Consider the following 22,334-nt stretch of genomic DNA (forward strand, 5'->3'; position numbering starts at 1 on the left):
TATCTTTTTTCACCTTCTTGGCCTTCTCAAAACTAAAGTTTTTCAACACCAACCCATGGCATTCGTACAGTGCAATACAGAACCGAAACCGAAACACAACAATGAGCTCGTGCGAAGGGCACGGAGGAAGGCAAATTTCAGCGCAGTCGCATTTTCAGCTTTGTTGAAACAGCGCTCACTAGACGACAACGAAGTAAAAGAAGGCACACGACAGGCAGCGCCTGTCCTGTGCCTTCTTTTACTTCGTCGTCGTCTAGTGAGCGCTGTTTCAACAAAGATGAACGCATACCAACTCGCTCAAGCTTCCATTCTTATGCATTTTCAGCGCAGCTTAAGAAACTAGGGTCCTTAAAATTACGTATGTATGCATTTTCTATTAAAGGAACACGCCACCTAATACTTACCTAGTGATGTTGCACCTCAGATAGGCATGATATTTACTTTTTGATCGACAACGTTCACAAGTATGAACAGCCATACCAGTTCAAGACGGCTGGCCCTTGGGCGAGTGGTTTAACTTTGGCCGAGTGGCTGAATCGAGGGACGTGCCGACAAACAGAAAGACAGAAAGACAGACCAAAATTTCCGCGTTTAAGTTCCCCAAGAAAGACTATCGTCTTTAAAAAGCTTCCCTTAAAATTCACACCATCTCCCGCTAAAGGGGACCATGAGGCGATGCGAAGCAGTGTTTCGCCATGTAGAGCCCGCGTTTCAGAGGTGGAGTGGTTAGGGGGAAAGAGGAGAGGGGAATGGAGAGGGGGAGGGGAAAGGGAAAGAAGAAGGGGAAGGGGAGAGGTGATGTGGAGAGGGGGAAAGGGGAAATGGGAGGGGAGAGGGGGGAGGGGGAGTGGAGAGAGGAAGTGGACGGGGGTGGGAAAGGGAAATGAGAGGGGGAAAGGGAAGGGGCGAGGTGATGTGGAGAGGGAAAGGGGAGAGAGGGAGTGGAGAGGGGAGGTGGAGAAGGTTTGCGCATGCGCAGTAAGGGTGGTCACGCCGCACATCACCACCACCACCACCACCGGATTGAACTCCGCTATAAGATGCTTCACATCTAAAATACTGATTGCCATGACCATCTTCGAGTTATCATAAACGCTCTCGCGTTTGTTCGACGCACGACCTTGAACAAGATGTCGTGAATCGTATTGCACCAATGATTCGGGCGCCTTGAGCGTGTTTCATTCCAATTAGCAATTAGCTAGCACTTTTCAACCCAAGGCGAAAGCGCCTGTCAAGTTACTTGTACGGAAGCTGTGCTAGTTACCTAGATTGTACAATTGCGCAATAGCTACTTAGGTGCAGCGGCGCCACACATGTGGTCATAAAGCTTTACTTCTAAACTCTTCATGCGGTTCAAAATCTGAAGTATAACATTCCACTTAATAGGGCTGTGTTGTGCATGCTAGCTTCTCTCTGCCGGGACAGCATGATGCTCTCCTATGCAGAGTCGTGGCCCCTCGATCAAAAAAAAAGAAAAAAGAGGTACGGTTTCTAGCGTGCACGGATGAAAAAAATAGGAGGGAGCCTGCTTAGCGTCCACAAGCCAACCTCCTCTGAAACCGCTAGCCCCTCGTGTTCGGGTCACATTTCCCATAATGCCCCTTTTTCATTTTCCTTTTTGCTACGCTCATAGGAAAAAAATTACACCATCTCCCGCTAAAGGGGACCATGAGGCGATGCGAAGCCGGAGGACTTGCACGATCGCGTTCCGTTGGCGTTCGTTGGGCATGCTACCGATCTCGCGTCGAGGAACGCGAAGAGGGACGCTACGCGCGTCGTATCTTCCATCTAGCCTGGCCGTTAATTCTCACAGGGCGAGCGGGGAATGCGGTCGACAGGCGGGCGAGAGGGGGGCAGCGTAGGAGAGGAGAGAGAAGGGGAGGGGACGCGCATGCGCTCGGGTTCATCGCGGCGTTGCGCAGGAGAGAATTTCGGCATGTCTAGCCCGCGTTTGAGAAGAGTGGAAAGGGGGATGGAGAGGGGAAGTGGAGAGGGGAAGGGGAGGGTGAGTGGAGAGGTGAAGGGGAGAGGGGAAGGGGAGGGGAGAGGAGGTGTGTGGAGAGGGTATGCGCATGCGCAGTAAGGGTGGTCACGCCGCACACCACCACCACCGCATTGAGCTCCGCCTTAAGATACTTCGCATCTAAAACAAAAACTTACGAGCGCGCATCAACCCCCCACAAGCCAACCTCTTCGGTCGCCGCTCACACCTCGTCTCCATGCGCTGGTCACAATTCCCAGCATGCTCCTGTTGCATTTTTTATGGTTGGGCTTCAATATTGTCACTTGGCGCTCCCTCCTAGTTCATTTTTTAACAGCGAAGCTGTTCTTAATCGAGCCTTTCGTGTCCTATGTTGGGTGACGCTGATAGTAGTTTTGCGGTTATGTGCCACAGAATTTGGGTAAAGCCCACTACTCTATGTGTCACAGTAATTGGGTGCCGATTGATGTGCACACAAATGCCTTGCCAGAAACATTCCTGATGACGTTGCCATTGACGTGCATCTTAAGCGAAGGCTCCTTTGTAAACACGTGTGTAAGAGTGGTATGGTCAAGATGCAATAAAACTATTCGCCACGAGATCGGGCTACAGGTGGCAGCACCGTCGCCGCGTTTGTGTGGATAGGCGGTCGGCGGCGCATGTACAAATGTACGCAGCGGCGCTTCGCTGTAGGCTGTTTGAGTCGATTGTCGGCGAATAAGTCGCGTTTACTGCAGCCTAATGGTGATTCATACGCCCTCGATGGCCACATGAATGCACGAAACCGGCCTAACGTTCCTATTATGTGGGAGAGAAGCGCAATCTGCGAATCAATGGGGTACTGGCCTTCGGTCACATTCGTGTTTTGCACTGTGCTCGATGTTTTACAGCGAAAGCTGTTATGATGTTTAGAATAACTGCCAGTTGGGCGTGTTGGTATACATTCATGATGGTGAAGTCCCCGTTTCTTTTAGCGCTTCACCATCATGGCTATGAGCTCACAACAAGGGCCGTTTTTGGCGCCGTAGTTGTCCGCCGCCGCAGCCGCCGCAGCCGCCGCCGGTGTCCGTAACCACTATCGCTCGAAATAAGAAAAAAAAACGAAATAAAAAAATTCCAGGATGGAACGAGGTTCGAACCTGGGCCCTCTGCGTGGGAGCCCAGTATCCTACCTCAGAGCCATACCGATGCCTGAAACTGCTTTGCAAAAAGACCCTATACAGGCTTCATGTCGGGAAGGAACCACATTAACATGTGTAATGTAGCGTGGTAGAAGAGTAAAATAACAACCAAGTGTCACACAACGCGAATTCTGTAACGAGGCGTCAGACAATGCGAATCGCGCAACGAGTGAGTTGTTGAATGCTTCCAACCCATTACAAAGGGCTCTGCCATAATTCTTCATCGTCATTAGCCACAGCATCAACAAAGTGCACATAATACCTTACAGGTGTTAAGCAGGTAGCACGGTTCTGCGCAGAATGAAGAGAAATTGCGTAGTGGCGGCTTCGTTAGTTCACAAAAATTATTATTTATAGCGTAGTGGGTTCCTCGCAAGTGCACCTCTATTGGTTGCCAAGCAAGCCCATAAGGCTCCCATGATCCATTTCCTCGGGGTCTCAATAAAGGTAATTCCCCTCTCTTTATCTCTTTCTCACGTTAGCGTATGTTATAAAGCGTGTGGGAGAGTGAGATAACGATCGGGCGTCACACAATGCGAATTACGTAACTAGTGGGTCATTTAAAGCTGCCAACCCATTACAAAAGGCTCAGTCATAATTACAAAAAAGAGAGCCTGTATTTCTGCGTTAGATGAACTAGACCTTTGTGCGCTCTGCTTTTCTGTTAGCATGGATACGCGTACTGCTGTAGAAATGCCTGGCTTCAGGTCTTTTATACCGCTTACCATACTCTGCAGACGCTGCCTCATTCTTTGCAGCATCACAAGGATTTCCATATCGCCAACACTTCACGAGATAGTGTCGCTAAAATTCTGTATTCACACCTCAACATTTAGTACTTTTTTTAGTTTACGATGACGGCAAATGCACTATGTGATGTGCTTGAACGAAAGAGTGGTACCCACATTGAAATGATCTTGGCTAATGGATGGTACGATTGTTCGACCTAGCGCCATGCCGACACGTGCATGCACTCACTTATTAGAGTGTATACAAGTTTCGTAAGGCGAAATACTTATGTATATCGTGTAGGTATACATACATGCATTTGATATTGCGCTAGCACAACAGAATAAGTTGTAATCTGCGGACTTGCATGACGTACGCACACATGCGAACTCGGTGTGGCTAGCAGACGACGCAAGGAGCCATCCACACCACGGTGTCTCGTCCGCTCGCCGCTAGGTGCCGACTCTGCTCAATCTCGCGGCCAATACAACCACCTCAAAGCTTAACAAAGAGCGTTTAATAAAGAGCAGTGATAAAACATATCTGAAAAACTTGCAAAACATAGAAATGCGATAGCTTGCCGAAAGGAAGGCCACCAGCTTAGCTGTTTCATCAATGTCCGTGAAGAGGGGCTGGTTGAAGTTTTTTACTTGTTCCCATAATTGAATACGCATTATGAAAGCCTTAGATTTCTATGTTTCCATGGTGAGGTCGCTTTGTATGGCACAGACAAGGGCATGTGAGCACGCCGAGTGCGCGGTCATTTTGCATTGCGGTGCTCGCATAAGCTGTAAAAATATTTCAAAAATCACGTGAGCCCGCGAATTACGCGTTTACTTTGTTTTTAAGGCGTTTGCATGAATAAGCAAATAAATAAAAATCCACCAAATATTAGCATACTCCATAAGGAGAAGTGTGAGCACAGCTGTTTAGGTGTTTTGATTTTACGATAAGTTAAACAAATGCGCACGTGTCAAGGTCACGCGGCGCTACGCGAGTGGGAGTAAGAATGCTCGGTTTTCGCGTCAACGTAAAGAGGTGAACATGGCGTCGCCGACTTCCGCCGCCGCTGGCAGACACGAACGCTACGCCGGACAATAAAGGGCCCTTAAGAGTCCGCTAAAGCGCTCGACACGCAAAGTGTCCCTTCGACCAACGCACGTCGTCTTCTCCCAAGCCTCGCAGGTCAACCCACTTTCTCGTGCCCGTGCGCAAGATGCATGCGTGGCGCTCACAAAAAGTGCGAGCGCGCACGATGCATTCCAGATGTTAACGCAGGTGTCGCTGAATCTCATGGTGGCAGTGGCGTAGCCAGTGGGGGCCACACCGGGCTTGTGCTTCCCAAAATATTTTCCCCATGGGATACAGAGCACCATACCCAGGAATTCGGGACATCGCGTTTACTTCACCGTTTTTCACACCACGTGGCGTACAGACCTTCAGCTTTCAAAACTGGCGCGATGACGCATGCCGCGCGGCAGACAAAGAGAAAATACACATAAAAAAGAAAAGCAGCACGGTATCGACTAACGCCACCAAGAGCGAACCGTGATCGCTGACTGATAAGCGCAAGGCGTACGACGAGCGGCCGGCTGGCTTCGAGATTGTGAATCAGCAGTTCTTTTGCTATGAATGCGTGCACACTTGGCCTCTCATCCTTTTCAATATATTTCGTCCGATTGTGAAGTCGTCGGCCCACACGGGTTTCTTGCAGCCAGTAAGGACGTCCTTTCGTCGCTGCCGTTTTTGTAAGCTAAAAAAGCTAATTGCAAGAAAATAATATCAGCCTATGAGATGGTGATGACGGTTTGAGAACATGCAGAGGCCGACTTGACATCCCTGTTTTTGCGCTATAGCGTGAAGGCAACAGGTCGTGCCATATTCACTGCCAGTGACAATCTTTTTAAGAGCTAAAGAAAGAACAGAAATAAAGGGCGAAATTGATTACAGGGACGCGATTATCGCTGATTTTCTGAGTTTAAGCATTTGAAACAAAACGCTTTATTTAAACAATGCTTTGTACGTTTGAAGAGCACATAATAAATAATGCATCCAAAATAATGTACATTACATATGTTCATAGCATGCTATACAGCTCGTCCTCGCCTCTTTGCTGATTGTTCCTGAAAGCGTAATGAAACCAATCATATTCATGTATACGACCATGTGTCGCAGTGGCGTAGTGATTACAGTTCTCGTGTTCTCACCCGACAGCCGCGTGTTCGATCCCGGCCGCGGCGGTCTCATTTTGATGGAGGCGAAATGCTAGAGGCCCGTATACTGTGCGATGTCAGTGCACGTTAAAGAACACCAGATGTTCGAAATTTCCGGAGTCCTCCACAATGGCGTCCCTCATAATCATATCGTGGTTTTGGGACGTAAAGGATCCGATTACAGAACACGCATTTTCGTTTCTCCATTTTTATCTAATTAGGTTTACGTAAACATAGTTGGGTTTATGGAATGTGATTATGATATGAAACACACGTGTGGGATACCAGCATAAGGAGAAACTTGTCGCCGTTTAACCGGGCTACTGGTTTGTCGCAAGTTTACGAAGCTTGCAGAAATGCTGTCCCCTTTGTAATATTAATACCAAATAATCTCAAAGTAATGCCGGAATGTTCTTCACTGGCTTAATAACTTTAGTTTTCGGGATAAATGGATAAATAAGGCCTTAATGCTTAAAATAATGGTAACAGAATTGACATTGTATTGTATGCCATTCCGGTTCACGCTTTGAGTTTGTTGTTGCAAAACATCAATTCCTGTGCCACATGTTCAAACATCTCTTAAACTCTTTTTTCATCCTCGTGCAAAGAAAACCTTTTTTCAATGGTCGACTTATCGGCTGTGCTCACATCGGAGAAAAACAAACAGGTTGAAAAAATTTCGCAGCTGATGAATAAACAACAGGGCCACGCGTTTCAGCTTCGCCGGATAACCATCTGTACGGAGCGATTGGATGGCGATTTTTCTAGCGAAGCTTGTTAGAACTCACCGATTTCGGTGGCAGCCCCGCGCACGAAAAACCCAGCGGCGGCAAACGTTCAGAAATAAGGCCCTCGAACGTACGTCGTACACATGCGTATTTATATGCGCCGTATTCCAGCAATTGTGAGTCCCTCGATTGTGGACTCGTCGGCGATCAGGCGTTTCTCATGTGACGAGCTGGTCTTTATTAAAGGTGATTTCTCATTTAACGTTGTCATACTTCATTCTTGCCTGGATATGAACGCACGAACGTCGTTGTTGCCTGTAGCAACTGAAGTGTTGCATGGCTAAGCACGTGGATGAAGGTCTAATTCCCGCCATTGAGCATGCTAATAGTTGGTAGCATTGCACAGTGCAATTGAAATATGTAAACTAGTACGTCACGCTCGCACAAGCCCAGCTTCGCCGGCCCAGCATTTCCCAATAATTCTAGCTCACCTAATTTTTTATTGCGCTAGCAATTATTTGCATACTCTGGACTGCGTTTCTCTGTCGCCTTCATGTCCCGTATAAAGTCCAAATTGATAACACCCCCCCCCCCCCCCCGCGCATCATATGTTCTACGCGGGTAAAAGCGCGTGAGCGCGGGCGACGAACACGGCCGAAGCAGAGATCAAACGAGCCGGCCCATTTTCGTCGCTCGGAGCGCGCATGCGATTCTCCTCTGCCATGCGACTCCGCGGGGCGTTTCCTCTCTGACGTCGAAGCAGAGAGGAAACGCCCCGCCCGTCTTGAACGAGCATGAAAATTCGCGAGGGGGGTGGGGGGCGGCTGTCGCTCGAGCAGAAACGTTGAACTTGGATTCCAAGAGCGGTTGCTATCGCTGGCGTGCGCGCTATATCTGGAGCCATCATCGGGCGGCTCGTATAGCCCCTTCTAACTGCTTCGCTCTCAAGGCGAAGTGATTATGTGCAAAGGGCAGCTCTCCCTGGAGCGGCCGTATTCTCTTACATCAGCGTTTTGTAGATTTAGGTGAGATCGGATACAAAACAGTTAGCTGCCAGCCTCCCTACCTATCACATTAGAATTTGTTGCTATCGCATTCATTGCTTCGCCCTTGTGGTGAAACTGATTTTTTTTTACATTTACATTTTTTAGTGTTAACCATACCTCGTTTTCGTACTGCAGGAGAGCTATTTTGTACGCGTTTTGTGAGAGGACGAAAATAAACGTTACGAGAAGACGAGAGGAAGCCGCACGGGATTGGCCGAGGCTCGTCTGACGTTGAGACGTGAGAATAGCTACAGGAAAATAGAGTGCTGTCAATAATTTTGCCGAAGAACGGGCACAGAACGGACGGAGGCACCGTCCCGTTCGACAGAAGAGATACAGAAGGGTCTCCAGGCGACTTGGTTTGGATCGAAACGTAAGCGCTCGGGCCGAAGAATCGAATTAGCCTGCAATGTGTCTCCCTTAATCCAATCCCGCGCCAACGGTTTGCTAAAACCCCAACCAGCCCGCCCAATACCAATGAAGACATTAACACACATAAATTGTTAATGTAATCGCGCGCTTCAATTTCAAGCTTTCAAGAACAATTCCTGTCGGTATTGATGTTCGGTTATATTAATTCTATGTTTCTTCATGCGTTGAAAACATTTCCGATTTTCCTCAGCTCGTTTATAGGCTGCTTGTTCCCTCTCGTCCTGTCGTGACGTTTCGTTCCGTTCTATCACAAAACGTGTACAATATAGCTCTGCAGAGTGAAGAGGAATGGAGTAACCGAGGTGCTGTGCACCTTAACCTCTCCACATCGAGCAAGATAGATCAGAAAGGAACAGGCTTTAGGCGCAATATAACCTACTACGGGTGAGCGATAAGCTGCCGCTATGTGTGCTTAACATCATGCCTAACAAGAGTACGACTACCAATGGAGCCAAACTTACATTGTCACTGCTAACAAAGCGTATCCTTAAAAGCCTCCGACATTGCTCAGGTGAAATTGCAGGTCGAGACTGCATATTTGTACGAGCTCGTCGGCGGGCCCTACTTAACTATCCAGGATTAAACTTGTTTATTCGGTCTTCACATCCCTTAGTTGCAATTTCCCAATGCGATGTAAATCTGCTGAAAATTGCACAGTTCATATGTATTTTGCAAAAGAAATCGCACGCAAAGCTTCAGGAGCCATTTTTTTCTGCTTACATTCTTCTGCCGCTCTCGACGTCAATTTGTGTTCCTGCAGCGGACACCCGCGTTTCAGTTTTTGACAGACTGCTCTTTTTAGATGCGAAGCAGCTTATGACGGAGTTCAATCCGGTGGTGGTGGTGTGTGGCGTGTCCACCCTTACTGCGTATGCGCAAGCTCCTCCCGTCTCGTGCGCCTCATTTTCTCCTGTGCAACGCCGCGATGAGCGCCCTCCTGCGCTCCCACAATCTCGCGCGCCTCATTCTCTCCTGCGCAACGCCGCGATGGGCGTCAGCGCATGCGCGTCCCCCCTCTCTCTCTCTTCTCTTCAACGCTCCCCCCTTTCGCGCGCCTGTTGACTGCGTTCCCAGCTCGCCCAGTGAGAAATAACGGCCAGGCTAGAGAGAAGACACAACGCGCGTAGCGTTCCTCTTCGCGTTCCACAACGCTTTGAATAGATGGATGCAGCTTACGGCATGGGTCTTCGCCCCAGCTGAAGAACCTGGGGAGCCAGCTCCTAAAAAAAAATTACACCATCTTCCGCTCAAGCGAACCATCTCACCGCTGCTTCGCATCCACACATGGTTCCCTTTAGTGGGAGATGGCGTAACTTTTTTTAAATGCGGAGTATTTCTTAGCGAACCTTTACAACGGGACGCTTGCATGTGTGCCACCAGGGTCGAAAAAGAAAAGAAACTTCGTTGCCTCCGCCGTTAGCTCCTGCGACGCGCCATTGCTACGACCATCCCAGTCGGCGCGTTTCTAATAGGAGAAGTGTAATGTAGCCAACGCTATAGCACACCGCGAGGTGGCGGCTTTATCCCAAGCCTCGCTCATAGCATCCATCCAAATAGAAAAAAATCACAGCATATCCACGGAGTGAATGATGATGAGTGGGCGAAGCTGTGGAGGTTCATCGGTAAACCGTGAATCTTCCGTGAATTCTGCCCAGTACATCATAACCGACGTGAGATCGGGCGCGTTTATACAAAGGTTCGATGAGTTATGACGACTTGCAGCTCACTTTAATTTTAGATGTACGCTGTGAATTTTCATTGTTTATAAAACCATTGCTTTAGAAAACATCTGGCGTCTTTCGTTAAGCAGCTGACGTCTTTTCGTTTTGCTTTAGAAACATCTGGCGTTCTTTCGTTTTGCTTTTAGAAAACATCTGGCGTATTTCGTTGGTTTATTTCATCAATCAACGGCGTTTTGAACAAAATTTTTATTGTTTAATCACGCACAGGAGAAATCTCACCAGGCACTACCTTGGAGGTAAACAATGGCTGCTAATGGGAATGAGAGACAGAAGAAGTCGGCTTTTAGCATACACTTACACTTCTACTTCTACTAACGTTTCCTACTGGAACATGCCAATGGCTGCTAATGGGGAATGAGAGACAGAAGAACTCGGCTTTTAGTTAACGCGCACGCTGCGAATTTTTTATTGTTCAACAACGCACAGGAAAAATCTCCCACGACTGGTTACGCACTACTACGACTACGAGGGACGAACCGGTGCCGCCTTAAGGAGCTTCGCCCCTAAAATAGCTCTCCGAAGCTCGCGCGCCTGTGGCGCCGCGTTCCCCGCTCGCCCTGTGAGTATTAACGACCAGGCTAGAGAGAAGGCACAACGCTCGTCGTGTTTCTATTCGCGTTCCACGACGCTTCGAAGAAGTGCATATCGAGTATCGTTGTTTATTATGCGCTTTTTGATGTCTTGTTTGGGCGGGATTCACCATATGCGGTGTCCAGATATATCTTGGCAACTTCAGCTACCTCAAAGGTTTGGATCATGATTGTAGGCTTTAGTCGTCGGGACGGAGATATGCCACTAGGCGTCAACGTGTGTGCGTCCACATCAAGGGGTGATGTATCTGCCAAACAACAGACATTGTACAAGCTCTCATATACCAATGCACTATAAAAACCAACTACTTTTGTGACGAGGCGCTTCGCTTTCCTGTTATACCGATTTCTACGACGGAGAGATCACCCATCTTTTTTTCTCTGTTTCGCAGTACCAACAATGAATGTTTCGAGATATGGCGCGAGTCGCGGGCGGATCCCGTGCCGTACGTAGACTGCGCAATACAGGGTAGCGAATCTCGCGTGCGTGGGGGGAGTTGAGGAGGCTCCTTTCTATGAGCGCAGTTGTGATCCTTTCAGACGTTCACGTACGTTGTCCTAACGTACGTGAAACTAGAGTCTATTTCTAATTTGATTTTTAGTGTCTTTTTGAAGCCAGTGACTGTATTTGGTTGGTAACAATCTCGTTGATAGCGATGCAGAGCTGTCGCCTACCGGGCCCTAAGTTTCCCACGTGGGGGCGTAAGGTCTTGCCTCTCCGCCGACTCGCGGGCCTTCTGGACGTCCCACATTTGTTCGCAGTGGATGGGACTGCGCAAGGCAGCGGCCGGCGCAGCGGAAGGATGCCGCAGTTAGCACATTGCGGGTTTTCGTTACAGTGTTAGAGCATGTGTGTTGAAGTGGCTGTGCCAGTGCGACATACCCTGCATATATATCTGCAATATTTAACGGGATATGGCAGAAATGGTTTGTAATGTTGGAGTCTTTGAAAACTTGAAGTACCTTGCTAATAGCCATCAGCGTTGCTGCAGTTCACGAAATAATAGCAAACGAACATGTAGTGCAATTTCGCGCTTACTGCACAATGTGTTAGGTTGAACAATAGTATTCTGTTGCTTCAACCATGGCAACAGTGAATATGTACCGGCAAAGTAACGGGGCGTGGAGGGGAGGATTGATAAGGTTGATTGCGTATGCGCGCCGTACTCTAAGAAAAAAAAGGGTATGTCTCACTCCTTTTGGTGAGTCCTGATTTGCCACGTTATGACTCTCTTTAAGGAGACAAGTTAACTCTCTTGCGGGCCACACGACTCTACGAAAAGAGTATAAGGATCTATAAAGAGAGTTGACGTCTCTCTTTAAAGAGAGTCATATACGTGTCAAGTTAGGGCACACAAAAAAGAGTCGAATAACTTTTTTTTTCTGCGAGTGCAAAATATTGAGTCATGAGCTAAAAAGTGCGTTGTCGATGCTGCTCTCTGAACAGAAAATATTCCTGACAAGACATAAGCGTCTGTTCGAGTACCGTTTTAACGATGGGATAGAAGACATATGCCGGCAGCTCAGATTCAAGTAACTTTTGTTTTGTCCCTTTCACGCTTTCACATTTTTCTGTGAGTTTTTCTTGTGGAGGCATATAACGATGCGAAATGCAACGAAGCATAAGAATCAGGCAAACATGTCTTCGGTTTCACAAATACCAGAACTAGAAGGGTGCTTCGGATGTTTTACGACTGTGCCTTAAAAATTATTAGCAACGACCGTAACATTCGCCGTAAAAAGATTTGCTGGTTGGTTTTCATTGATTGCATACAAAAAATAATTTAGCCATTCGCGCATCAACGGCTTTTTTATCGGTGAGCAAAACGTTCTGTTGTGCCATCTCGTACTGGCAAGAAAACGAGCAGCACCTTTAAGAAGTACCGTTATTTCGTGCCATGTAGCGACAAAGCGTTTCCCCTTCTGACGTCACTTTCAATTAAAAAAAGATATTTTTGCTTGCTGGTAGTCAACCCCAATATTCGTAGAGGGCGACGTTCGTAGCAAGGCGCCGTTCCCTTGGCATGTGGGTCTATATAGAAGCCTTGCTGCCACATTCCGTAAATCTTGGAAATGGCATGAAATTAATCTTCAGTGCGAAGGAGCTTGAATCATATATTGTGCATGCTTCTTTTCACAAGGCTTAGCTGGTGTAAAACGTGCAGAAACTTTCGCGTTATCGAAGTCAAACTGCCAACTGCACGAAAGGTGCCAACCGAGATTAGTCTTCATTTATCAGCCGCTGTTGCATATTGCTGACACCATCCTCTCGATTCACACACGCCACTTTTTCGCCGCATATCCCATTGAGTAACAAAGTGTTTTCTTCCATTTATGTCAGAAGTCCGTAAAAAGGAGTAATCCATCGTTCACAGGAACAGCATCGTTCCTGACACATTTTCATAACTTCAGGTGAAGATGCCTTTTTTTCTTTTTTCCAAATGCCGTGGTTGCTATAAAGTGTACATTTACCACATGTTTCGTGCAATTCGTGTCTCTTTTTTTTACGCGCTGTTGCTTATACCTGGTCTGGTTTGCGTTGTCACGTCGCCTCTCACTTTGCATGAGATTGCCTTCCCACATGAGACGTTTTCTTTCACGTATGCAGTCCGGACAGAATTCGACAGTCAGCGATAAGAACCATATTTTTTATGCCGATTCATTCATTACGTATTCGGTATTGCGCGTGGCTTCATGTTCAACTTCTCCGAGACCTCCCGAAGACAAATTTTTCTATTGCATATCCCACGTCGTTTGACATTCGGCATTTATCTTGGTCACTTGCGCACGTGGTGACAGCTTATGTTCGCTTTCTCTCACTGCTTCAGCAATATATTAAATGCGAAGCATTTCTTAGCGAACCTCTGGCACTTTGAGCGTTTCTATCTACGTATCTCTCTATCTATCTATCTATCTATCTATCTATCTAGCCGCCTACGTCTGGCTGGTCTCATGATCGCCTCCTTAACTTGGTGTAGACCAAAATTTGCATGGGAGGGTAACAGGACTTGACGAATATGATTGCCGAGTCATTACATGAATAACGTTAAAATCCTGTCGCGTACGTCGTCAAACCCTTTCCACTAGACACGTGTGGCACATACCCGTTTACCACGGGCCGCGGTGTACGGGTGTGCGCCACAGGTGATTGACAGTTTATGTCTACCCAGGAATGGCGAGAACAGATATTGGTAACTCAAATGCTAGAGCGTTAAGGAAAACCAACATCGGCAGCGTTGACTCAACGAATGGAAAGCATAAAAATTAGGATCCCAGCAGGAATCGAACCCAAGTATTCTGCGTGGCAATCAGGTATTCGACCACTGAGCCACGCCAGGTGTATAAACTGGTTTGGAAAAACAGCCTATGCAGGCGTAATAGCGGTGCAACGTCACTTGTGGTTGTGGTGCTGGCTATCTAATTTTACAAGAAAGCAATAAACACTACATGATACTCCTACTATGTGTACTCCTACGATACAGGCGTCATATCAGATTAACGTCTGTAATTCCAGTGTTGGCTCCGCTTTATAGCGGTCTCATAAACATTATGTTTGTATTTCTATGATTAAGCAAGCTATATTGAAGCATTGCTCGACCCCGGAGGAATACATTAACGAAAGTTACATATGAACCGCAGCGTAAGGTGCACTTCGTCCACCAGAATGACGCAGTGTCCTCTTCATTTCTTACGAGGCTGGGCGATGGCCTCATGCTGACCGAGGAAGATGCCAGATTGATTGACAGCCACTTTGTAGACTAGGCTACGTAGGCCACATACGCCCAGATAGTCGACGAGTACGACAAACACCATCCACTGATGTTGGTCGACGTAGCACTATCCAGGTCTACCAGCCTCGACGGCCTATACCTTACCAACGCGAAGGGTGGCTTCAGGTTCCGACATGTGGCCGGCTCTGTCGACAGACAATTTGTCGAGGAAGATGCCAGATTGATTAACAGCCGCTTTGTAGACTAGGCTACGTAGGCCACATACGCCCAGATAGTCTACGAGTACGACAAACACCATCCACTGATGTTGGTCTACGTAGCACTAGCCAGGCCTACCAGCCTTGACGGCCTATACCTTACCAACGCGAAGGGGCGCTTCAGGTTCCGACATGTGGCCGGCTCTGTCGACAGACAATTTGTCGACGAAATGACCGAGGCATCGACGAATTCCAACAGCTCTACTATACCACATACTTCACTACACATGGACCCCTCGTCACCACGATCATCACCGGATCCTATAACAAGTCATGACCAGCTGCTGGTGCTTACTGATCACGGTGATGATGCCCCTGTTCAAGAACTGTCAAGAACCTCTTGCACACGTGCACACGGGTTCGTCAAACGTGCATGCGTTCTGGGGACACGTATAAGCACTACATATCAGCTTACCGCTTCTGGTGTTCGCAATACCCAGGTTGCCATTGGCAGCGTTACCCAACCGTAAACAACTGGTTATATAACACATATGGGGCTCTTCAACGTGTATATATATATATATATATATATATATATATATAGACATATATATATATATATATATATATATATATATATATATATATATATACATATTATAAAGGCGTTTATTGACGGCACTAGTCGACGAAGCACAACGGCGACAGTCAAGACAGAGCGCGGACTCTGAGCGCGAGGAGCGTGCTGTCAGAGAAGAGCCGAAGGGGACGACCCACTATAAAGCGCTCGAGAGGGCGACCCATTACAAACGTCCAACGATTCGCTACAATTACCCCGGGTACGAAAAAGGGAGCCGCCTGGCGACCTAACTGCTTGTCACTATGAGCGGGTCATGATAGGGCTTCAGGCGCTCCACGTTGACAATGTCGCGCCCTCGACGGCGCATGTCCGAAGATGGTTCAACGGGCTCGATCAGGTAGTTGACCGGGGATGTGCGTTCGACGACACGGTAGGGGCCGTCGTACTTGGGCAGCAGTTTGGAAGAGAGGCCAGGTGCAGTGGTAGGGACTGAGAGCCATACGAGTGCTCCAGGACGGAACGTGGGCGCAGAAGTGGTGGTGTCACCGCGAATGCTCTTTTGCCGCTCTTGGTCATGCGTAGTAAACGTCTTGGCAAGCTCCCGACACTCCTCAGCAAGTCTGGCTGTGGCAGAAATAGGCGCACACTCAGACGGATCCGGCTTGTATGGAAGGATTGTGTCGATTGTGTGCGACGGGTGTCTGCCGTACAATAAGTAAAAGGGGGAGAAACCAGTAGTGCTCTGAGGGGCGGTATTATAGGCGTAGGTGACGAAGGGCAGAATGGCATCCCAATTGGTGTGATCGGCGGCGACGTACATCGAGAGCATGTCGCCGAGCGTGCGGTTAAAGCGTTCGGTGAGGCCATTCGTCTGCGGGTGGTAAGCAGTAGTTTTCCGGTGAACAACGTTGCACTCTTTCAGGATGGCTTCGACGACTTCCGACAAGAAGACACGACCTCGATCGCTGAGCAGCTCCTGGGGTGGACCGTGGCGCAGCATGAATCGGTGCAGCAGGAAGGAAGCAACGTCGCGCGCTGTAGCCGCTGGGAGGGCGGCAGTTTCGGCGTATCGCGTAAGGTGGTCAACAGCGACGATGGCCCAGCGGTTACCAGCCGACGTTAGAGGAAGTGGTCCATACAAGTCTATGCCAACGCGCCCGAACGGCCGGTCAGGGCAAGGCAGAGGTTGCAAAACTGCCGGCGACAGGTGCGTTGATGTTTTGCGGCGCTGACAATCGATGCAGGAGCGAACGAACTTCTGCACGTAGCGGTACATCCCTCGCCAAAAGTACCGTTGGCGAATGCGGTGGTAGGTTTTCGATACCCCAGAGTGTGCGCACTGCGGATCAGAGTGGAACGATTCGCATATGTCAGAACGCAGACTGCGGGGTATTACGAGTAGCCACTGGCGGCTGTCGCCGTAATTGCGTCGGTGGAGGAGGTCGTCGCGAACGGCGAAATGGTGGGCTTGACGACGCAACGCGCGAGTGGATGGTGTTGCCGATGGATCAGTCAGCAAGTCTATCAATGAGGCGATCCAGTGATCCTTGCGCTGTTCAGTAGCGATGGCGTGAATGTCGATAGAAGAAACGGCATTGTGAGACACTGAGCTATGGGTATTGTCGTCAGGCAAGGGGGAGCGCGAGAGTGCGTCGGCGTCAGCATGCTGGCGTCCATTGCGGTACAGCACGCGGATATCGTAGTCCTGTAGGCGAAGTGCCCAGCGGGCGAGGCGACCTGAGGGATCCTTCAGTGACGACAACCAGCATAGTGCATGATGGTCGGTGATCACATCAAATGGGCGACCGTACAAATAAGGTCGGAATTTCGTAAGGGCCCAGATGATCGCCAGGCATTCCTTTTCGGTGACCATGTAATTGGTCTCGGCTTTAGTAAGCGTACGACTTGCATATGCCACGACATATTCAGGGAACCCTGGCTTGCGCTGCGCAAGGACAGCGCCAAGGCCAACACCGCTAGCGTCTGTGTGTACCTCTGTAGGAGCCGTAGGGTCGTAGTGGCGTAGTATGGGAGGCGACGTCAACAAACGGCGGAGCTTTTCGAAAGCGTCGTCGCACTCGGACGACCATGAATGGAGGGGCCCGTTACTTCCGAGGAGCTTCGTCAGAGGCGATATGATAGTCGCGAAATTTCGAATGAAGCGCCGAAAGTAGGAACACAGTCCTACGAAACTGCGCAGTTCTTTGACGGACGTAGGTTTCGGGAACTCGGTCACGGCGCGAAGTTTGCCTGGATCGGGGAGAATTCCGTCCTTGGACACGACGTAGCCGAGGATTGTCAGCTGCCGGGCTGCAAATCGGCACTTCTTTAGATTCAGTTGCAGACCGGCGTCGCTCAAACGCGTCAAAACATGCCGTAGGCGTTGAAGATGGGTGGAAATGTCCGGAGCAAAAACGACGACGTCGTCGAGGTAGCACAAGCACGTGTGCCATTTCAGGTTGCGCAGAACGGTATCCATCATGCGCTCAAAGGTGGCGGGTGCATTACACAGCCCAAACGGCATGACGTTGAATTCGTACAGGCCGTCGGGCGTGACAAAGGCGGTCTTCGGTCGAGCGTCGTCAGCCATAGGTACTTGCCAGTACCCTGAGCGCAAATCGAGAGATGAAAAGAATTCGGCGCCTTGCAGGCTGTCAATCGCATCGTCTATTCGCGGCAGTGGATACACGTCCTTACGAGTGATCTTGTTGAGTCGTCTGTAGTCGACACAGAACCGCACAGAACCGTCCTTCTTCGCAACAAGAACTACAGGAGACGCCCAAGGGCTGTTGGAGGGTCGAATAACATCGCGTCGAAGCATGTCGTCGACTTGCTCGGTGATTACACGGCGTTCTGTGGGAGATACGCGATGTGGACGTGCAATTCCTGGCGGGCAATTTCCTCGCGCACGAATGACTTGACCTCGGCGAGCAAGCCCAAGTGATCAGAAATGGCCGACAAGCCAGCGAGGTCGGCGTCGCGTGATGGAGGTCGACGGGTCAGCAACCGTTGCCGGCGCAGCTCCTCGTAGCTTTGGCAGAGCGTGATCACCTCTGTCACGGTACGAGGGTTCTTGGCGAGCAGCATGGTAAAGGCATCGTCGTCGATGCCTTTCATAACGTGTCGGATCTTGTCAGACTCAGACATGGTTACATCGGCCTTCTTGCACAAGTCGAGGATGTCTTCGATGTAGCTGGTAAACGACTCACCGGTCTGCTGAGCTCGTTCACGTAAACGCTGTTCGGCTTGCAGTTTACGTACGGCAGGTCGGCCAAACACGTTGATGATGGCGGTCTTGAAATCAGACCACGTGAGGAAGTCGGTTGCGTGGTTGTTGTACCACAGGCTGGCCACACCCGCGAGGTAGAAAACCAGGTTGCTCAGCTTCCCTGCCTCGTCCCATTTGTTGGGTATGCTCACGCGCTCGTATATCGCGAGCCAGTCCTCCACGTCAGTGCCATCCGCGCCGGTGAATATAGGAGGGTCGCGGATGCGGGGGGAACCGGAGCATGGTGTCGGTACAGGGGGAAGCGTTTGCTGGGCGGCGTCTTGAGGCATGGTAGAGGGCACGGTACGGGATCGAAGCGCCAGGGGCATCGAACGGACCGAAGCTGGTTGGACGGCGCAGCACTCTCCACCAAATTATAAAGGCGTTTATTGACGGCACTAGTCGACGAAGCACAACGGCGACAGTCAAGACAGAGCGCGGACTCTGAGCGCGAGGAGCGTGCTGTCAGAGAAGAGCCGAAGGGGACGACCCACTAGAAAGCGCTCGAGAGGGCGACCCATTACAAACGTCCAACGCTTCGCTACAATATATATATATATATATATATATATATATATATATATATATATATATATATATATATATATATGCGTGTATAAAATTTATACAAATCTTCAGCATCATTTTGTAACGCGTCGCAAGTAAAAAAGGTTACGCCAGTCACCTACCCGCAGCATGCTTCGCATAACATCGACTCCCACGGTACGTGAGATCTGCCGAATGTTTTTTCCAGTGTAAGCAAAGGTGACGATGGTGTGCAGGCATGATGTTCATGCACTACGTTTCTTTATGCTGGTACGCATGTTGAGATGCAATATCCAGTGCGGCTGACAAGTAAGAACAGTGGCGCGAAGTATGAGCTGCATCTGGCTGCTCGCTGCTTACCGAACTATGCACACCTCTCACAGTTCCTTTCAGTGTTCTATAGCATTCTTTTCAGCCGAGTTCACATATAATTTTTTTTCGACCCCAAAGTTTTCTCTGGGTACAGGCAAATGTATGGACATCCGATTACAGAACACATACTTTCGTTTCTGCATTTTTAGTCAGGATCAGTTCAATAAAGTTTGCATCGTGCGGGGTATGGATGTTGCATTTATTATAAAGTGGCACACACAGCAATATATGCGGAATCTTCTCGCCATTTTATCTAGGCTAGCTTGCATATATGCAGCTCCCTTTTCTCATTTCGCCACGCTTAAGCGCAATAAAGCCATACTGAAATGTTCTCGACAATAGTAACTTTTCTTTCCGGAAAGAACGTAGGTAAGCATTTCAGGTTTTAAATAAAAGTAATAGAACTGCACTCTTGTTATGTACCCTGTGGTTCCACACGGCGAGATTGTTGTTCCAAAAATTAGGCTATGTGCATGTCGGAACGCGACTTTCATTTATTTCATACCTGCGGGAACAAAGCCCTTTCATTGGTTAGGTAATATCCCGTGCTCACATCGGCGAAGAAAAAATAGGTTGAAATTTTGCAGCTTAATAACCTATGAAGCTCTCCCACCATCGTGCACGGTGTAATGTGATACCGTGTAAAATGTTCGGCGTCCTGCATACTCACTTATGAATTTCATTGCGTTCAGTCTCTGAAGGTATTCTAGAAGTGGGCTGTGAAAGACAAAGAAAGAAAGAAATACATGTCATAGGCGTATTCTGCTACTACAGCCTTCACAAACAGATTCACTAAAAAATGTGTTTTGACGGCTTCTGCAATATATATTTCACTCCCCAGAATGAGGAGTCAAATCAGCTTCGTGCGATGAGAGTGCGTGTGAGCTTTATTGCACCAGTTAGTAGGAGACACCACTTCAGTTTGCCGGGTAGAATTTTAGATTTCATGCCAATCACCTCGGGCAGCGATGGTCCATGGAGCTTCGCTACCTGTTTGCGTATACCTTGGAAGCGGCGCGAAGATTATGTTTAGCGTGAATATAAAGTCAGACGGGGTACATGCGTGTTTTGACAAAGCGCTCCTGGCGTGAAACATGCTGGAACTCTCGCGTTATTTAAGTTGAGCGGCCAACTGCATGGCAAGTGGCAACCGTGATACGTGTTCGTTTATCAGCCTCAGGCGCGAAAAGCTGCCATTTTCCTATCAACATACGCCTGTGCTATTTTCGCCGCATATATTTACTCTGTTGTGGTATGTTTGCTTCCACCTATGCTTGGAGCGCTGAGTTAGTGTGTAATCCATTGCTGACGGGAACAGCGTCGTTCCTGACGCATTTTCGTGACTTGTGACCCAGAGACCTCTTTTCTTTTTTTCTAATGTCGTGGTTATTCGTTTAGATATACAACAGCCCCGTGTTCCATGCCATTCTGCCACTAGTGAAAACAACACACGCAAGAGAGGCACGAACACGACAACATGGCCGAATGTCATACAGTAAGCAATACCAACAAGACCAAGATGAAGTTCTCCATTCAAGATATTGAAGCGCCGAAGCACTACGATGGCGTGCACGTGTGAGACATGCGTCCCTGGGCACGAGGGGCTGAAGGGGAACGAGGCGGCACACCTTTGCGTTCCATACCATTACAGTTCAACGCTGTCAATGTATTGTTGCAAAATATCAAGACCCTGAGAACACCCTGCTCCTCACTCGAGACTCAATTGGCCTCAGGCGCTTACATTTAGATTGCTACAGACGGAGACATACCCGAATCTTTGTATACTACATGCAATATACCCAGGCAACTACCCGGATGACGTGTGCCCCGCATGCGGGAAGAAGTCCATATTAGCACACGTGGTCTGGGGGTGCGTTAAATCAAGCCCCGACTCCTCCATGGCCAGGCGGGAGGCGGTCACCCGCAGCCCGTTCCTGGTTGGCCAGCTTTGGGCTGTCCAGCAGGCCCGCGAAGCGGCCGACAGGCTTGGCCTGATGGTCCCGACGTGGGAGTCGCCCACTGTGCGCTAGGGCACATCCTGCAGGACCTCATTAAAGTTATTTCAATAAATCAATCAATCTAGCATGTGTCGAAACATCTGTCTTGATTTTCTTTTTCATCCTTGCGAAAACAAATCGCTCTTAATGGTTGACTTATCAGCAGTGCTAACATCAGAGGAAAACAACGACGTGTGAGATTTCGCAGCTCAAGAATAAATAACAGGCCCACGCGATTCAGCGTGGCTGTTTAACCACCTCTACAGAGTGCTTGGTGCTGATTTTTCAAGCATAGCTCGTTATAACTGACCAACATCGGTTGCGGCAACGCACGCGAAATATCCGGCGCCGGCGAGTGGGCATAAATGCAGAACCCGAAGGTGATCCGGTGACATGCGTATTTGTATGCGCCGTTTCCAATCATTGTGGCTTCCCCTATCGCGATCTTGTCGGCGATCAGTCATTTCTGATATGGCAATCTGACTTTGATCGAAGTGATTTGTTATTTCACGTTGCCACATTCCATTGCTACCTGAATTGAACGCATGAGCGTCGTGGTTGCCTGTACTACTGAAGTTCTGCGCAGCTAAGCACGTAGATAATGGTCCAATTCTATGCTAGTAGGATGCCAATAATTAAGAGGTAGCATTGTGCGACGCGGTTGATATAAATAAATTAAGCAATACGGCAAGCACACACGAGTGAAGCTTTGTTTGCCGCGCTTTTCTCGATTGTGCTAGGGCTCGTAATTTCTCTAATAGTACGTTTTTGTTTTTTCTTAGCTATACCTTCTTTTTTCGTGCTGCAGAATGTAGAGGAATGGTGTAACCGAGGTGCTATATACATCAACAACTCCACATTGAGCGAGTTATATAAGAACAGAGGAGACTTGACGCACAGCATATTCTACTATGGGTGAGTGGTAAGCTGTCCAAAATATGTATGATCACTGAGTTCAATGCATTTGTACTGTCAATGGAGCCAAATACAACTTGGCACTG

The sequence above is a fragment of the Rhipicephalus sanguineus genome, chromosome 9 (genome assembly GCF_013339695.2).
Source record: "Rhipicephalus sanguineus isolate Rsan-2018 chromosome 9, BIME_Rsan_1.4, whole genome shotgun sequence".
Lineage (NCBI taxonomy): Eukaryota > Metazoa > Arthropoda > Arachnida > Ixodida > Ixodidae > Rhipicephalus > Rhipicephalus sanguineus.